This window comes from Sabethes cyaneus, chromosome 3 (genome assembly GCF_943734655.1).
Source record: "Sabethes cyaneus chromosome 3, idSabCyanKW18_F2, whole genome shotgun sequence".
NCBI classification, from domain to species: domain Eukaryota; kingdom Metazoa; phylum Arthropoda; class Insecta; order Diptera; family Culicidae; genus Sabethes; species Sabethes cyaneus.
Genome location: NC_071355.1, coordinates 163,757,593 through 163,777,725, shown reverse-complemented (window position 1 = coordinate 163,777,725; position 20,133 = coordinate 163,757,593). Strand labels below are relative to the sequence as shown.

Below are 20,133 nucleotides of genomic sequence, written 5' to 3'. Positions count from 1 at the left end.
AGGGGTCTCTAACCATCATAAGAACCTTCCCTTTCCCCAAAAACCTTATATCCAAGTTTTCACGCCGATCGGTTCAGTAGTTTTCGATTCTATAAGGAACATAGGGCAGACAGAAATCCATTTTTATAGGTATCCCGATCAGGAGGGCATAACAAAATTATAACTAATCCTGTTATTTTTTGACCGATTTTTTGCTAACAACGGCTGTTATAAATTAGCCACGGTAAGTGGTTAAAATAACTCAAATTCTAACAAAACTGCTTAGCAGTTAGGCTTATACAAATTTGGAAAAAAGTTTATGTCCTTGTCTCGAAATATTGTTCAAGGGGGGAGGGGCAGTGGCAAGAAAAAAATAATAACATCTAACCTTCAATAACTAAACAAAGGAGAAGAAACCAGTGTATATTTTTCCAGATTAATAAAAGTTCAATACAAAAAAGTTGTACAGTACTTAAATTTTATTTTAAACCAAAACAACTTTCAAAATTTTTTGATCCAAGCACATGAAATAAGTATTCTGGCAGAGTTGAATCAACTTGAAAATAGTGGAGTGCTACAGGATCACCTTAGAGAGCCATAAACGTATAACTTGACCTTCATTTGAATTTTGTTTTTTACTTGCATGTCACTCGGTTAGTTACCTTGTGTTTTAGAATAATCCAAATCTCTGTCATTTATTAGTTCAGAACTCGGTAACCACGAAATAGTATCGGAATCTAATCTTCTCGTAAAAATGGCAATTTGGGTCCCTAAAACTGTTGTACTTGGAACGCATGTGCTATGCTACTGACATTTTTTAAGAAAAAAATCTATGACACCATTCACGTGTGAAACCGCTCGTTTCTTGGTCAACCTTTTAGGCATATGAATATCAGCCCATTCCTCAGCTGATGCTGGTTCTCAACAATAACGTGTTTATCTTTGATATATTATGGATGCAAACGGCACTATCAGAAGCGATTGTCATTGTTTGACTAATAGCATTTGTCCAGTCCGGTGCTGCACTTCGAATAAAGTGCAGTACTGCGCTGGGAGTTGTGTTCCAAATATCAGGGCTTCTAACAGCCCTCTGTCGAAGAACCTTGATCTTTAATTGAAAAATGCCGGACATCGGCATAACAGGTATTCCGAGCCTTTTTTTCTATGTCACAGAATCGACATATATCACCTTGCAGTTTCCCCGTAAGCTTCAGATGATAGCGGTTTGGACAATGTCCTGTTACAAGATCAGTATAAATGTTTAGATCTTTCTTCGACAGCTCTAGAATTTTGCGAACTATTGAAATGTTTGGAGAGATAAACTGTTTCGACTGCCTAGCAATGAAAGTATTATTCCAATTTAATTCCACTTTCGTACATTTCCATACTAAAGCTCAGTAAAAAAAAACAATATAACTTAACATGACTTGATTTCATGTAATGGTCGGGGCCACCGTTGATCCCAATGATAATCACAAAATGACAATAGTCAGAAAAGTTTCGAACAGTTCAGTGACAAGTGAAAAGTTTTGCTAGGTACCTAAACAGGTAATGAAATGCTTCGCTTGTCCAAGCAAAATACACAAACTTTAATCAATTGGATGGAAAACAAAATTTTTATCAACTGTATGGAAATAAAAAAACACTTTTCGGTAAATTTATGGTAATGCGTAATTTCCTTACTTACCAATATTGAAATAGGGCAATTTTTCCATTTCTTTCTACCGTATCGTGAATGAAATACCATATGTCGCTTTTTAATTATTTTATTTGAAATACATACAACTCTCAATTATGCACCTTAAAAACTAAACAAGATTACAATTTCAGCCAAACAGTTTTACCGATCGTGGAACTGCTGAGTTCCGAGTCTTCTTGATTTGTGTTACAACTCGCCTCAATTTGTTGTTCTGTCCGTTTTTGGAACTCTGATCTCGGCGTTTGCTCTTCCATTGTGGACAGTTAACTTGGGAGTGTTCCGCTGAATCGCACTCCAAGCAGCGACGCTTTTCTCGAATCACCTTTTCTGCAGGCATAGCCTTGGAATTCTCCAAGGGGCGCTTCACTACTTTGTCATCGAGTATCATACGGTGTAAGTAATCTAACGGCTTACGCAGTATTATTCCTTCCGGGAGCATTAGGACGGCGGCTAGTTCGCTACTGAATTGTTCTGAAAGTGCTCCCAACAAAGTTTGAACCTTCTCTGTATGAGACAGGTGTTGATCAACCTTTCTTAGTTCGCTGCACAGCTTTGAGTGTTGAGATATTAATTCCTTCAAGCTGGACCACTTCCGTTGGTGCAAGGAGTATAGTTGTTTACGGAGATCTATGATGGCCCGATTCTCAGGAATTGCTTAGTATCATGATAGACACACACTTTCCAGGCTCAATTCAAACGTCTTCCGATGACGCACAGGGCTTCAACGCAGCTCAGTCTAGTTCAATTATGGACGAAGATGGAGTTCAAGAATTAGCCAGTGCTATTTTCACGGAGTCGAGAGTTGAGTGGGCAGTGGATTCTATAAGCCCCTTCAAGTCTCCAGGATTAGATGGAATTTATCCAGTGCTGTTACAAAAAATCAAGGATATCACGGTTCCTCTTCTGACAAAGATGTTTAGGGCAAGTTTGATACTAGGATACATTCCTAAGAAATGGCGAGAAGTCCGGGTTATCTTCATTCCTAAAGCGGGAAAACGTGACAGGACAAATCCCAAAGCATACAGACCAATCAGTCTCACATCGGTGATTTTAAAAACGTTTGAAAAAATCATGGATCTTCATATCAAATTATCATATTTAAAAAGAAGTCCTTTGAACAAATTCCAGTTTGCCTACCAAGCAGGAAAATCAACTGAAACTGCACTTCATACGTTGATTTCGAAAATAGAAAGGTCTTTTGACAATAAAGAAATCTCACTTGCAGCTTTTCTTGATATTGAGGGAGCATTTGATAATGCCTCCCACAATTCAATAAATAGAGCCATGAAGAAACGGGGTTTGACAGGTGCATTTTCAGTTGGATACATGCTATGCCAACCAACCGCACAATAACTACAAAACTGGGAGGATCTACTTTAACGACAAAACCAACTAGAGGTTGCCGTCAAGGGGGAGTCCTATCTCCTATGCTGTGGTCCTTAGTAGTCGATGATCTTCTAAATAAATTGGCTGGAAAAGGCTATGAAGTCATAGGATTCGCTGACGATATAACAATTTGAGTAAGGGGAAAGTATGAACTTACTATTTGCAATAGAATGCAATCTGCCCTGAACTACACACTTAAATGGTGTGACTTGGAAGGATTAAGTATTAACCCTTCTAAAACAGTCATGATGCCATTTACAAGAAGAAGGAAATACAGTATTGCAGATCTGCAGCTGAGGGGAGTCCAATTGCAGCTATCCAAACGTACAAAATACTTGGGTGCTATACTTGACCATAAGCTAAATTGGAACGATCATCTAGAGTATGCAATCTCAAAAGCAAACAATGCTCTTTGGGCTTGCAGCAATACATTTGGTAAAAAGTGGGGACTTAAACCGAGGATGATTCACTGGATCTATTCGACAATTGTGAGACCCAGACTAACATATGCTTCGCTATTGTGGTGGCCTAAAACTACACAAATAACAGCTCAAAAAATGCTTGGAAAGCTACAACGTATGGCGTGCTCTTCAATAACTGGAGCAATGACCAGCACACCTTCCAAAGCTCTAGATGCTCTTTTATAACTTCTACCGTTGCACCAATTCGTACAACTTGAAGCAGAAAAAGATGCTCTTAGGCCTAGGTGTGTTAAACACTTTCAAAATGGGGATCTCAATGGACACCTATGAATCCTCCGAGATTTTCAACTGAACACCCTGGTAATCATTGATTGATTGATTGATGTCAACTGGAGAGCTGTTCCAACATTACGACAATCAAAGCGTTTCATTACGCCATGCAAAAGCATCACACGCAGCTTAATCAGTTTGAATAAAGTGGATCTGAGTACGCTGACCGGTCTTTTAACCGGACACTGTCCGAGCAGATATCACCTTAAAAATATAGGTAAGCTGACAGATGACATATGTCGATTCTGTAATTTTGAGATCGAGACCTCAGAACATATGCAGCGCTCTAATTCAACGAAGACTGCGTATTCTCGGAGATGGCGTTCTAACGCCTAGCGAGATATGGTCTGCTGAAACAAAAAAGGTACTGAAATTCATTAAGGAAGTCATACCTTCTTGGGGGGAAATGCAAATTCATAGGGCGACCAACACTCTGACTCATAGTGATGGAACGAACTGATTATGAAAACAGCTACTAAGAGTATACCACAATAGATCTAACTAATGGTCGCAGTGGTCCAGGCTCCAATAAAAAAATTTCTCCACGAGAGACTGTAGAATGATAATGCGTCCTGTACAGTGGCACGCTATTTAAAGGATGGTGGTTATCTAAGGACTCGATTGTTTTGGAACTACCTGCTAGGTAGTTTTGCTAGGTACCAAGTAATGATATGCTTCGCTTGTTCAAGCAAAATACGCAAACTTCAATCAATTGGATGGAAAACAAAATTTTAATCAATTATATGGAAATAAAAAACACTTCTCTGTAAATTTATGGTAATGCGTAATTTCCTTACTTACCAATATACCAACAGGGCATTTTTTTATTTCTTTCTACCGTATCGTGAATGAAATGTCATATGTCGCTTTTTAATTATTTTATTTGAAATACATACAACTCTAAAATTAATCATAAAGATCAAAATTCTCACTAAGGCTGCTATCGCCGGCTGATGATCGACCATCGCTATAGTCATTCTCGTTTTTGTCCATTTTCTTCATAAGGCGCGCCTTATATTTAGCATAAGCCGTCCAAACATTGTCTTGATTTAAACCAGTATTATCCTCTTCACAATATTCGTCATTCTCATCATCATCATTCGCTGGATAGGCAAACCCACTGCTATTTCCATGGCCAGTGTAGTCATCTTCGTCTGGTGATAATTCTCGATCTCCCTCGAAATCGAAGTCTTTTACAGTTCGTCGTATATCCTTGTCGCCATCACTGTTTGCTTCACCGAAAAAATCGTCATCATCCTCCGGGTAATCATTACGCCAGTTGTCTTCATCGTTGGAATCGTCCGAGTCTTCATCGTGCGTCAAACCACCATGGCCTGATCCGTCACGGTAACTCGAATAAAGCGGATCGTCGTAAATAGCAACACTGATGTCGTCCAAGTTTTCCGGAATGTAGGTAATGTAGCTGCTTATTCTCGTCCGCAACGTACAAATCATACACGTAATTCGGTTCATCCCGAGAAACCCCCGTTCTGGCTACTGCAGATTGAGAACCAACGAAATCCCTTTCGACATCGACGATTGTAGTTCCGTCGCCACCGTCAGCTTCATGGAGAGAGCGGGTACAATTGACTATCCGGAAACGGTTGTTTCGTGAGTTTCGACGAGCAGCCGCCCGGTTTTGTGACACGATTGTAGGGTGATGAACTCGGGATATGACTTCTTTGGCTTCACTTTTCGTTAGGCGTTGCTGCAGGTACGATGAAATATTGTCTGCTCTGGCAAACGTTGCGGCGATCTTAAGAACCGTCGATGTTTCACCAGTTGCGGCAAGATTTAACAAACCATTGCCGTGTTCCGTTCGCCGCCTTTTACAGTTCAGCACAAATGCATCTAGTGGAGCTTCGTCCGCACGTCGTTTGAGGCGAATAACTGCTGCCATTTTTTATCCAAGCACTGTATAGTATAGTAACCGTATAACTGAAATTGTTCAAGCTTTCGATTCACACTTCGAAAGCTAAAGTTGTTTAATTCTGAAGAACTGTCGGGCACGATAATATAGGGTATCCGGATAAGCGATCAACTCTCAATTCGAAAGACTAATGACTATATTTTAATACTGTCGGAGCTTTTATACAAATTTATACCCATTGCATTTACCTGGGAAAAGATTATTTTTTTCATTATATGCTAACCTTCTAGGTATTAACTTCGTATACCTAGTGCGTGACCTAGATAGAACTACTACCTAGTCCTTGGCGAAGATATTTGTACAAAGCTAACTTTTGTTACCTGTACAACGTGTGACTGAATTGTAAAGTGTATTAAAAAATCAAAAAAATGGTGATGGTGATATGGTGATTTCATGTTTACAACTCACAAATGGTTCTAGATTGGATTGGTGATAATATTTATGGTTAAAGCACAGACAAGCAACCATAACACTCATTTTCCATTTTTCGTACCGAGTAAACCGTCATTTCAAATACTTTAATCATGCTTTAACCACAGGAAAACAGACATAACACTTGAAAGAAAAATCAACAAAAATTATCGTACCACACATTTTACCTGAACACTAGTACCACAGACAAACAGACATAACACTCGTTTTCCATTCTTCGTACCGATTAAACCGTCATTTCAAATTTGGGCTTAGTAGGGAATGTCTCCGTTTTGGTCAAAGTGGCGCCTATTGACGAAACAAAGGGAATTCCCCATGAAAAATACTTGCTACTTCGAGGGATACTCCTGTTGCTATTTGATATTTGGGAATGTCTATCATAGATGGTGCTGGTGTTAAGGCTAAATGGTCGGCGGTAAGTCAGACCGAATCACGCAACAAAACTCTGATTTCGAGAAAAACGTGTTCAAAGTTTGCTGCTCTCTATGGGTTATAGCTATCAATCGTTCGAAGTCATCTCATAACTCTATCTGTTTGCAATATTTATGTAATCTGATTAAAGTAAAATGAAACTTTGGTAATCCTTGATCGTTTGTTGTCATTAACGCATTTTTGACGTAGGACTACGTCTTACTTTAACAGGGTGGCACGTTGGAGAAGCAGAAATGACCGCGACACGACAAAGTGATAGATTTTCAACGCTTATAGCTCAGCCAATTCTGAATATATTTTTATGGTTTGCATATCATTCGAATCACAAAATATCAGCCTTTTGTATAGTTTTTATTAGAAGATTGTGTTTTGTATGTAACTTCTGGAATTTCCACGTAAATTTGAACAATTTTTCCAAATTCCCTACAGTATTCGTTCAATCGTCGCCATAGTTATCATATGCAATTGTTATTAATAACATACAATCAATTTACGTGAGAAGTGAGTGATTTTGTGCATCTGATTCTACAATGTCTCAATTGCTTCAAGAAAAATATATGCGTAAATACCGCAAGCGAGTCCGTGAGCAGGCATTATTAACTGGACCAGCAAGAGGCCAGCGTTGAAAAGGAAATCGTAGTGATTCAATGTATTCTGAAGTGGGCAATACATCGTTAGATGGTGCATCGCACGAAATAGCTGGTCCCTCCAACGTTGAAATGTTGCGTGAGGTGACCGCTCCGGTGCACGTAGAGGCCAGCGTATCGCCTAACGTAACAGGTGAGTCCTATAGAAGCCGAAAAGATGTAAAATGTAGGGTACGGATTCAGTCATCAAACATTTTCGGCCTGTTTATGGATATACCATTCCATGCTTTCAACTTACCGGATAAAATATTATAAAAAATAATGAAGGTTTAAAATATTAATATGTAAAATATTCGCAATTTGTGCTTTATTATCATTGCTCAAATTTGAAAACGACTCCATTGGAAAAGTCTTGCGGGTCAAATCGAGGCCCGCTGTGTGCTCTAAGCATGACGTTCTTCAGCCCGATTGGACACCTATTGAAAAGCGATCTGCAAATATTAAGCTAAGTAGTCGCATTAAGTGCAAACGTATACAATTTCCTTTAGTAGGTGCGAATGCTCTTACTGTACACAAGAGTCAAGGCGGCACATTTTCTGAAATCGCGTACGAGCATGCAGAGGCATATTTAAGTTTTACCATGCCAAGGGAACTGCATCACCGAGAATCCAGGAATTACGGACGGAACTTAGACACCTGGAAAACCACAAATTGGTTACTTTAGGAACTAAACTTCTAGAATTTATATCTAACGTAAGCCATTTTGCTGTACTGCTGAGCCTGAATGTACAGAGTCTAAACACACGCACATTCAGCAGATATTTCAACCGATGCTATTCTCAGACAGGCAGATATCCTTGCGCTCAGCGAAACATGTAATGAAGTTATTTCCATATCGACATTAGTGCCAGGAGCTTTTAACTGCTAGTAAGTTTCTGATTAGCCAAATCAATTTTTTTAATAATTGTTACTCTGTAGTGTTAATTCACCACTATCTTAACCAGAGACAATGTGATTTCTTTTCTTGAACCCTTTAAATAATCCAGTTGAAATATTCGGATTCGGATATTCGGAAATATTCACAGTGTCAAAGAGAAAACCTAAATTATCAGCATTATCATGATGTCTGATTTCGACCCCACGTTGCTCTAAATAACGGTTTAGCATGTGCCAGATTGCTTATAATTTAAACGATGCGAAGTTCTGCAATATGTAATGTAATGTAATGCTTTTGTAATGCTAACACTATGCTTTTTCTCTGCAGCACAAAGTAGCCAATCCAATCGTTTCAGTCAATTTTAAACTTTCAAAATGGTTCTTTTCAGAACCATCATAACTGTCAATGAAGAGTACCGTCAAATTTCGTTAATTGGGCTAAGCTTATCACCGATTTTCACAAAAACTTTCATTAATTGGGCTGTGCTGTGATAGGTAACAGTTCAATTGGTGTTCATGTCATCTATTGACTTTATTAGATCAGCCCGATTAAGGAAAGTTTTTTCAAAATCAGCGATAACCTTAGCCCAATTAACGAAATTTGACTGTATTATGATTATGATAAGTGTTTTTGTAAGGTGTGTCTAGATTGGCCACTAGTGGCATGCAATTGTTCCTAACAGTTGCTGATGTTTCCAAGTAACTATGGCGACGTACCACAAATGTGCAGGTGGCGACAGAAGCAACATTTTACTACAAAAGATCAAATTAATGGACAAAGTAGTCAAATCCCATTCTAAAAAAAATATTGAGCAAAAACTAGCAACATATCGCATTCCCAACGTAGCCAAAATTGCCCATTCTAAACGCACCTTTACATTAACTTTGCGTAGTCCTACGTTGCGGTCGTGTCTTATACACAACCCCTCTGATTTTTTTAAATTTTGCGATTTGGTCTGGTCTGATTTAACACCGACCAAATGTGAGGTACGACCGTTTTTGTTGTCAAACGGACATATCCGAGCATAACAATATTTTTATCAATTGTATGGAAATAAAAAAACACTTTTCAGTAAATTTATGGTAATTTCCTTACATACCAATATTGAAATAGGGCAATTTTTCCATTTCTTTCTACCGTATCGTGAATGAAATACCATATGTCGCTTTTTAATTATTTTATTTGAAATACATACAACTCTCAATTATGCACCTTAAAAACTAAACAAGATTACAATTTCAGCCAAACAGCTTTACCGATCGTGAAACTGCTGAGTTCCGAGTCTTCTTGATTTGTGTTAAAACTCGCCTCAATTTGTTATTCTGTTCGTTCTTGGAACTCTGATCTCGGCGTTTGCTCTTCCATTGTGGACAGTTAACTTGGGAGTGTTCCGCTGAATCGCACTCCAAGCAGCGACGCTTTTCTCGAATCACCTTTTCTGCAGGCATAGCCTTGGAATTCTCCAAGGGGCGCTTCACTACTTTGTCATCGAGTATCATACGGTGTAAGTAATCTAACGGCTTACGCAGTATTATTCCTTCCGGGAGCGTTAGGACGGCGGCTAGTTCGCTACTGAATTGTTCTGAAAGTGCTCCCAACAAAGTTTGAACCTTCTCCGTATGAGACAGGTGTTGATCAACCTTTCTTAGTTCGCTGCACAGCTTTGAGTGTTGAGATATTAATTCCTTCAAGCTGGACCACTTCCGTTGGTGCAAGGAGTATAGTTGATTACGGAGATCTATGATGGCCCATTGAACAGGGTGCTCGTATTCTTCAATGAGGGAGTCCACACATTCTTTAGCGTATGTGCAATCTTTAATAATCTGAAGTGGCTCACTAGAAAGCGAAAGACAAATTTCGTCTAATGCAGCATCGTCTTCTTCACAGCGCCTATGGTATCGTGCAGATCTGGCCGATTCTTCCGCTTCACTAGCGTTCGGCGATGGCAATGCGTAGGACTTCTCCTTTGGAGTTGATACCAGCGTATGTTGAAGATTCAGTCGTGTCAACTGATTGATAAGTCGCAATTTCCAAGCCGAGAATTCTGCTTTGTCGCCGTTGAAGACGCCAATCATGACGTTGCGTCGTTCGGTGAACATCCTGGTCTTTCCTTCCATTATGTAGTAGTTTGCTATTGATTTATGCGAGGATAATTACTAAAAGCTTTAAACACTTTCACTTTGAAGTAAACTTCTCCACGAGAAACTGTAGAATGATAATGCGTCCTGTACGGTGGCACGCTATTTAAAGGGTGGTGGTTATCCAAGGACTTGATTGTTTGGGAACTACCTGATAGGTAGTTTTGCTAGGTACCTAAACAGGTAATGAAATGCTTCGCTTGTTCAAGCAAAATACACAAACTTTAATCAATTGGATGGAAAACAAATTTTTTATCAACTGTATGGAAATAAAAAAAAACACTTTTCTGTAAATTTATGGTAATGCGTAATTTCCTTACTTACCAATATTAAAATAGGGCAATTTTTCCATTTCTTTCTATTGTATAGTGAATGAAATACCGTATGTCGCTTCCCAAGTAGCACTTGTAACCAATCATAAAAATAAAAAAATACAAAAAGGTTGCACAGCAGTTACATTTAGGATACTTGTAACGAGTTAGGTTACATAAAATTAAAAATAGTTACTTTTTAGTTTTCTAGTGACAAAAATCTCAAACAGTTACCAGGTAGTTACCAAATGACCAAATTGAAACCTTTTTTTCGAACTGTCATCAACTTGCTGGTCGCAAAACAGTTAATTTTCCGTTACGAGCAGTTACGAAGTCAAAAAAAGTCGGCTAGTAACATTTTCGCAACAATTTGTTCACTGTTCCTTGTAAACACAACGGATTAAGGAAAAACTAGACCTGAAGAATATTGCTAATGGTAAAGATAAACAATTGGTACACGGGTTGTGAAATGCTCTTGTAAATGCGTTTATTTACTTAATTGATGGTACTTGGAATCTTCTCCGCCCAGACATTGGTATTAAGTAAACAAATGATGATTATTCTCAAACGTCAAAACGATCAAGTTACATCGAAACGAAACCGGCAATGAAATTAGGTTACAGTGTAACTTAGAAATGACGACATAAGAAATAAGTGACTACAACAGATTTAATATTGGTTACCGTATAACCGATACCGTAACCAGGTCGAAGGCTAAGGTTACGTACAACTAGAATGTAACTGAAATGTAACCTTCTATGATTAACACTGGTGGTAACTGTTTTATTCAAACTGAAACTATTCTTTGATATTAAATTAACACTTTCTTTTCACAACAATCACTAAAAATACCTTTTCCCGATATCAACAATGTGAACAATGAACAATGGCTGCTTAAAATCATTTCATGCAATATGCCGAAAACGATACAAAACTTCAAGGACGATGGTGTAGTAGTTAGAACCAAAGGCAAAATGGCTATGAATTTTACTGTGATAGAAGTGACAGCGAAAACAACTTGATTTTTAATGGTTTCTAGGTGAATGCTCCACTAATTCATTATTGCTAAGAATAAATTTAAAAAATCAAAAAATTTAAATTTAAATTTTTATATTTGATTTACAAAACATCAATTTTTCAAAGAAGTAAGTAACGAAAAGCTATATTAAATAAGAGCGCGTGAATTTTTCAAAGCTAGAATCATGCATTTCACCATAAATTTGAAACTGCATTAAAATTTGTGTTGAAATAATAATTTATACACTCTTCTATATTCAACAGTTAAATTTACTGCTTGACGTTGACAGCCATAGATTGAAATAATAAACCTGCTACATTTTCGCTATGCAATAAAAGTTACAAGATAACTAATTTGCCACCAATTGAAAGTCCATTTACAGTTTATGTGTAACTTCAATAGTAACCATTTTGTAACTATACATGTTACATATTGGTTATTGAGTAACTGTTAATGCAACCAGATTTAGTTACATAAGTTGCGCTATTTCGGTTACACAACTGTTATATTTTAGGTTACTGTAACCGAAGTTTTACATTTAAATTTGTCGCATATCAGCCGCTGCGACTCAATTGTGACAACGTGTGCTACTTGGGTTTTTAATTATTGCAAAAATATAACAAAGTTTGTTATAGACTAATCTCAAGTTTTTAGTCTTGACCTTGAAATGCGGTCATACATATATATCAATATTTTTTGAAACGATGGTTCTACAATTGATGAAGGGACGGTAGGGGAAGGAAAGAAAATTTTTGGTGAAGGTGGGGAAGATCGGAAAGGAAGGGGGGGGTATTGGTAGCTATGCTTGACAAGTAGTCATTTTGACTCCTACCTTTTGTCCAATACTGGAAGGTGCATGAGTCGAACCTTTTGCGGTCTCCTTTTGTCCAGCGCCTCTATGGTTCAAAGGTACAAGTACCAGCGAACCACATGCCCTGGCGGGTGTTGTGGGTTCGAATCCGGTTGTAATCTCAGATTACAGCTTGGTTCGACTCATGCACCTTCCAGTATTGGACAAAAGGTAGGAGTCAAAATGACTACTTGTCAAGCATAGCTACCAATACCCCCCCCCCCTTCCTTTCCGCTCTTCCCCACCTTCACCAAAAATTTTCTTTCCTTCCCCTACCGTCCCTTCATCAATTGTAGAACCATCGTTTCAAAAAAAATATTAAAGTTTGTTATGTTTTGAACAAAATTATATCAAAATTTGTTACGATATTTCTAACAAATTTAGTTATATTTAAGCAAAAACTTCTTTACCTCTGTCTGCTGTATCAACATTTTCCCGGCCTATTGTCAAAAATAGTACAACTATTTATCGGGAACATTTACAAATGGCAACAGAAAAAGATTTTCACACATGTTTTCATTTTCAAAAACCGCACTCTCTCAGTCGGAATATTGAACTCACGACATTCCGCACACGATGCCATCGTCTTAACCACTGTACCAGAACTACTCTTGAATGAAGGCAGTTTAAATGCTCATATGATTTAACCGATAGCTTATTTTGGGTTGTCAGTTTTTGCTGTTCAAGCTGTCTATAAATAGATCTTTTTTGGTACGAACCCGTGATCAAGAAGAAGAGATAGAATCCGTTTTATAAGTGTTGCACCGTTCTGACAATATTGCACGATGTGCTTTCAAATATACTAGAAAATAAATTGAAGTGAACCTGGCCGTTCAAACTTTTTTTTCAAATGAGTTTTATATATCAGGTTTTGATTCTGTAGATGTTATTGCTGATTTTGGTAGGAACCAACCACAGGAAAGATTAAAAACAATTATGAACCTAATTATTTTAGTGATGCGTGGAAGAAAATATTTCTCAATTATAGGAGGTTTTGTTAGCAAAGGATTGGAGAATACTATGGTCAATACAATGGTCTACAATACTATGGTCGTAGCTTTAAATGGAAAAAAATCTAGTTTGCTCATATTTAAGATGCCACAAAAATTCAAAAATAACTCTTTCGTTTATCAAAACAAAGGTTTCTTTCAATTCGTTGTTAGAAATTGCAGAAAATACATGAAAGATGGCTTAACAGGAGCGGGATTTTGCATCGAGTATGTTTCTAACTGCAATAGTGGTTGTTTTAATTTTATACACTTGTTGTTGTCGGATCCTTACAAAATTGTTATCCAAACAAACAAAAAAGTCTAGAATTGACGACAAAATTTTCTTAATGCAAAATTGATTGAACGACGTAGATATAAGAATTCGAACATGTAATCCTTATTTCGTTCTGATGTAATATTGATTGTCGTTAGAAGATATTAAATTGGATTTGAAATTGCACTCGATATTAAACACAAATTAACTAGAAATTTGAGGACTTGGACTTGGAATTCGAAGTTAGACTTGAATTATGACTTCAAATTTGATGTGCAATGGGACCTGAAACTGAACATAAAATAGGACTTAGATTGGAATTTGCAATTGCACTTGAAATTAGACACGAAATTTCACTTAAAATTGCATTTGAAATTGGATGTAAAATGGACATGGTACATATTGGATTGGATGGATGGACATTAATTTAGACTTAAATTTAGAATTCGAATTGAATTTAAAATAAACATGAAATTAGACTTGAAATAGGACTTAAAATTGAACTTGAAATTTTATTTGAAGTTAGGCTGGTATTGCATATAAAATTCGGCTTGAAATCAGATTTGAAATTTCACGTTAAATTTGCGTTAAATTTTATAGAAAAGGCATGGCACGTGCCCCAGTGTGTATCCTGGGCGCGCCAGTGATGATATGTAACATTTTTAGTAGTGGCCATATGCCAGTGGCCATAGAGCCATATTGCTCCTATAGAACTAAATGAGTTATAACTATCAGAATCTGTTACAAACTTGAAACTTTTGTTTTCACTTCCTGATCAGTTTATTTCCGATTTGTAACACAATGTGTTATTAATATCAGAATGTGTTATAAATTTGATGTTATCTTGTTATGCTCTCTTGATCGGGTATAGATTCCACCAAAGAATATAAGTTACTCACAGAAAAATTTAATGCCGAATATTTTCGATGACCTTTTTCTTTAAAAGTAAAAATGACTGAAGCTCGCGAAATTTTTTTTTTGCGATTTACTTGAATACTAGCCGAGGGCTCGATCTAACTCGGGGCTCCATTGTCTCACAGCCACTTGTACATCAGTTATTGTAACCGAAATGCTTATAGACACATTCCAAGCGCATCTATCCCATGAGAGCAAATTTTGAAAGTAGTAATATTAAAAATATTTGTATGTAGTAGGGGAGAGACGTCTACAGTGAGACACTTTTTTTCCAAAAATTTTAAAAATTTTTTGGTGATAGTTACCAACGAGGTCTTCAATCCATTTGAAAGGTATATCCTTCTAGTTGTCTGAAAAAAAGTTTCAGCCCTTTTGGTTAAAAGATAAAATAGTTACAAACGCAAATGTGAAGGTGTCTTTTTGGCTCACTGTTCCCCAGTAGGTGGGAAGAGTGAGACAACGAGTATTGAATACTGAGACACATATTAGAATTAAACTTAAACCATATTTTTTGTTTACAAAGAATAGTTTAGAGGTCGTACTGTTTATTTTGTGCATAAAGGATACATTATTGTTGTGCATTATTGAAAATTCCGATTTTTCTCACAACTACATTTATATTCATATAAAGGTCAAATCCTGGTTATCTGACCTTCAACTTATACTTTAGAACTCATTTACAATCAATATATATATAGATTGAGTTACAATTCAACACAAAATTTTTTTTTGAAAATTACCCACATCTGTTTGTCTCACTGTTCCCTATAGGAATGTTTTATGAGCAATAGTGAAATAGTGGTGTTAGCAAACAATTCGATGGTCTTATATTTTTTATTTTTATCTCTCATTCCTATGAGATGCCATGTAGTAAATTTAATTTGGATTAGTTATGCGATTTGCCGTTAAAAATCACCTGAAAATGATCGCAATAAAATTTACTTTGACCCCCCCAAAAACGACTTTTGTTGAAAAATATACTAAAAAATTAACAAATTTTTCTCAAACTGTATTATGTGATATAGATTTACAAACTTTACTTTGCATGAAAATATCATGGATCTTGTATGTTTTATGGCGAAGCTATTCCCGATGTCTCACTGTTCCTGTTGTCTCACTGTTGACTACTCTCCCCTATGTTCAAATATACTATAAAGCTTACAAAAATCCTGAGTTGTCATATTGTTTATTGACAATTCATGCTAAAATGCACCTTACAAGTGGGAGGTTAACAATATAGATTTTTTCATCATTTAGGCAAGGCTGCAATTAATTCTCTGTCAATAGTTTCAAGCCAAAATAATTGAAAACTGTATATCGTCAAAACATGTTTCATTACTAGGGTAACATTTTGTTCATACAGAGTTTTTTGAAAAATGAAAGCATTTTCCAGATAAGCGGCCTTTAAAAATAGGTACTTTTATAGTGGTGTCCCGTAACGAAAATTTTGCATTTATTTCCATATACCAAAGAATTTAAATTCGAATTTCTTGAAACTATGGATTTTCTTTAATCATATATGTATAATCAAAATCGCGCTGTGCTTGACTTTTGATAAGCATTTCTGTGTAAAATAAAATAGGTGCTTCAAAATGGTGTCCCGTAACGTTTTGTTTAACGCAAAAAGTAATTGAATGAAAAAGCACTTATCACATCATGTTTCAACTAATCTTTATCGACGATAACAAATCTATTTTTTTGATGACCGAATGCAAGTAAATATGTATTTACTATAAGTATGTATAAATATGATAACAATATAATAATATATTGTAATATTAAGGACTGTGCGGTAAAGACGGGCACCTCAAGATTAAAATTCAATATCTACACAAGTATCTCTGTTTGATATAGCCATACTGCCCATAAATGGAAGACAGTCCTATCTGCAAAAACGTGCAACTTGGAAAAACGCTGTTGAAACCGCGACAATTTTTTTATTAATATTGAATCGATTTTGAAAACAAATCGTTCAAATCGTCATAAAATCACTTGAATGTACATAACAGAATACTTTTACAAGCAATTTGTTCACATGTGACTTAAAATTTGTTCCAAAACTTAGAAAAACTGCCGAAGTTACTGATATGCGTTTATTTGTGCTTGAATAAGCAAGAATAAACGCATAACAGTAACAGCATGCCTTGATCCTTGCGTTGCCGGTGATTCGGCAGTATCGAAGACCACGTGTCGTTGTTATTTTAATAATTCACGTGCTCGTTCAATTCAATTGTTCAAAATGTCCTTTTTGACTCAAATCCCTTTCTGGTCTTTTCTCATTTTATTTGTAATACGTTACCTTGAGTTTATAATGGGGTCGCATGGTGGGGTTTGTTCGACTCAGAAGCTGGTCGCTTTCCTGTGTATCCGGAACACTCCCAGAACGTGTCCGAGTATGACCAGTGTGATCTTGGACACTATATATGACAACAAATGAACTATTTCGAACTAGTTTTGCAATTTCCAGTACCGACTTAGAGATGTCACATGTTGTATTTAGTTAAATTCAGAAACTGATCCCCTTAGAGGTATCCGGAACCTTCACGGACATGTCTAGATGTGGCCAATGACGGCTTGAATACTTTATACGACTACCAATAGTCTAGATTTGCAAATCCGTGTCCTTATAGGTGTCACATGATGGGTTTGTTGTGATCCAAGGTGCTTCTATGTTCATGTTCCATATATTCCGGAACTTGTTCCCACTGTAACTTCGAAATCGTACATCCGATCCAAATTCTTCTCAACAATGTTTTTCTAGGCCATAAAATCTTCCATTTGGTAGTTGTTGCGGTTGAATCGGTCAAGGCATTTCCAAAAAACACATGCTTATTGATATATTTTTACTGCTGTGACTGTTATGCGTTTATTTGTAATATGGGACTGACATAGTTTGATATTTTTTTCAACATTTTGGGAACAAACATAACTTTTTTGTTTGAAATATTGAAAGAATAGTTAGTTTAAAGATGATTCCCAGGTTTATCTCAAAAGTGGTGAAAAGTCAGATGGGACTGTTATGCGTTTATGGGCAGCATACTACTACTAAATTTTGTTCAAAACTTATACTTTAACATCAAAAACATTACCTAGTAATCATATTTTTTAGACATTGTACAGAAAAACGGACACATATGAAAGGTGGACACCGCAAAAAAGGTGTGATGCCTGATGAGTAATACCTAACGAGGTATGATACCAGTCGTCGTATGTTCGAATCTCGACTGGATGGTGCTGCCAAAGTCAGTAGAATCGTTGTACAAGCCCCGTAGAGTGATTTATCTATTTTGGGCAGACGTTGCGCGTACGTTATTTTGGACATTTACGGCAAAATCAAATAGAAGTGATCAAAATAAAGTACGCGTAAAGCCTATCCAAAATAGACAAATCAACCTAATTGTTTTGTACTCTAATACCTAGCTGCAGAGTCGCTCGACAAAGGGTGGCTTCAGGCAAAGGGTGAACATGTGCAATCCATAACCTCTGTTTACTAACTTCTACCCCTACGTCCACGTGTTGCCGGCTGGGGTACGCAATCTCGGTTGCTGTAGGCTAACAGTGAAGGGGACAGAGTGGCTTCCTCCCACCTTAAGATGGCAGCCACGTCAGTGAGATAGGGACCTGAGGCTAACAACCAACTGTACCCGAAAACAAAAAAAAGTTAATGAAAAAGAAAGAAAGTCTCTCGATAAAGAAGAAGGGTTAAGTCTTAAAGACATTTATACCTAACGCCGATTTCGACTTACTTGAATACTTTATCATTAAAATACTTGAATAATCTAAAAACTTGGAATTCCGTTTCTGAAAGTTATTTAGTCAGCTTTTTTAGCCTATTTTTAGGCTTCGCTGAGCACACTAGCAAGAAAGCCTAGCCCAGAGAACATTTTTTAGCTTGCAAGATGCATAGTAAGTGTCGTACTTCGAACGGCATCATTTTCAACTACTTTTTTTAGCGTTTCTTTTTTGAAAGTTTTCATGACCCTTTTCAACTGTTTTATTTTTTTATATTTTATATAACTGTTTTATGACTGTAGAATAATTTGCAAGTTATCAACAAAATTATTTTAAAGAATAGGCAAAATTAGTCTTTTATAGCAACTTATGTTATAGTTATAGTTCGCAACATGAGTTGTTAATGTTGCATGAAATAGTAGAGTTGCTTAAAAACTTTTAAATTTATGCATTATGATACGTTAACTGATACGTCTGAAGTAAAACAAAATACCTAATTTTCGAATATTTTCTATTTAATACCATTTTGGTGTGCAGCGCAAATAAAGCATCAAGACGAACCTTATTTACCGTTTTAAATTTTTTCAAATCAAATTTTTGAATTTTGTTATTTTGACCAAAATCATGCAAAATCTTACATAGGGGGAGGGGGCGATTAGTGAACAATGGAAGGGAAAACTCGTTACATAATTAGTCCACAGCCCCTACATTTCAATTACTAATGTGTCCAAACCCTAAGATTAGTCAAGCATTTCATTATAATACTTCAGTATAGTTCTCACATGGGTATTTCTCTTTACCTGGGAGTAAACTTTACCTTACATATACTTCGATACGTATGTCTTATTACCAGACTATCACACACCAAATCAGCACACTATTGTTACAAAATATAGTGAATTTAGACCAGACATAGAAAATATGACGGCCTGAACAGAAATCTAGAGAAAATAAACCATATAATGCAGTTTATTTTTTCCGTTACGGGACACCATTTGCAGAATACCGTTTGCCCAACAGCGCATGGTGTCCCGTAACGAAATGATTTTTATTATATCTTAAAAACTAAACACAAAACCTGAATATACTTTTACATTTTGAGTTTCAGACTGCCTTCAGCTAAAAATTTTCGGAACATGTCGACTTTGAAAAACTTGAAACAGAGCAGAGTTTTGCAAATGTTTGAATCATGTTCAGAATACGCATTTTCTGCGATGGTGTCCCGTAACGAAAAGTATTCCGCCACTATTCAATGATGCTTATTATAATAAATATTTCGCCCTCGTATTGAGAAAGTACTACTAAATAGCATCTCAAAACACCTATTTTGAAAGATATTCGTCAGACTGTTGGTAAAATATGAACAAATTTGCTTCGAAAAAACGGTTGCTCATGGTGTCTCGTAACGCTGGAATGTGTCATAACGCAAAAATATAACGCTTGCTCCTCTTTTGGACGTTCCACTAACACATCTGTTTTCTTTATGAAAATCCCTATAAAACCCTATACAGAAAGAGAAACAAAGACATTTATCCTACTTACACCTTCTAGCATCTTTGGCTAGAGCAGCACGTTCCTCACAATCATGTGAAAGATTTAGAAGATGCTGATACACCTTCTAGCAATGGCCACCCCACTCATAGTTTTGTTATTGTACTTTTCAAAAAAAAGTAGAAGGTGCAACAGTGTTTCTTCCATGGATACATAAAACCTGTCATTCCTTTCATCTCACTTCAAGACAAACTTGTTTGTAAACAATGTTTTTAGTTTCA

General features: G+C 36.6%; 1 pseudogene; it reads right to left on the bottom strand.

The window, feature by feature from the left end:
• Window positions 1–4,722: 4,722 nt before the first annotated feature.
• On the bottom strand, window positions 4,723–5,716 carry LOC128740353 (probable RNA polymerase II nuclear localization protein SLC7A6OS; annotated as a pseudogene).
• Between the last annotated feature and the right edge of the window lie 14,417 nt (window positions 5,717–20,133).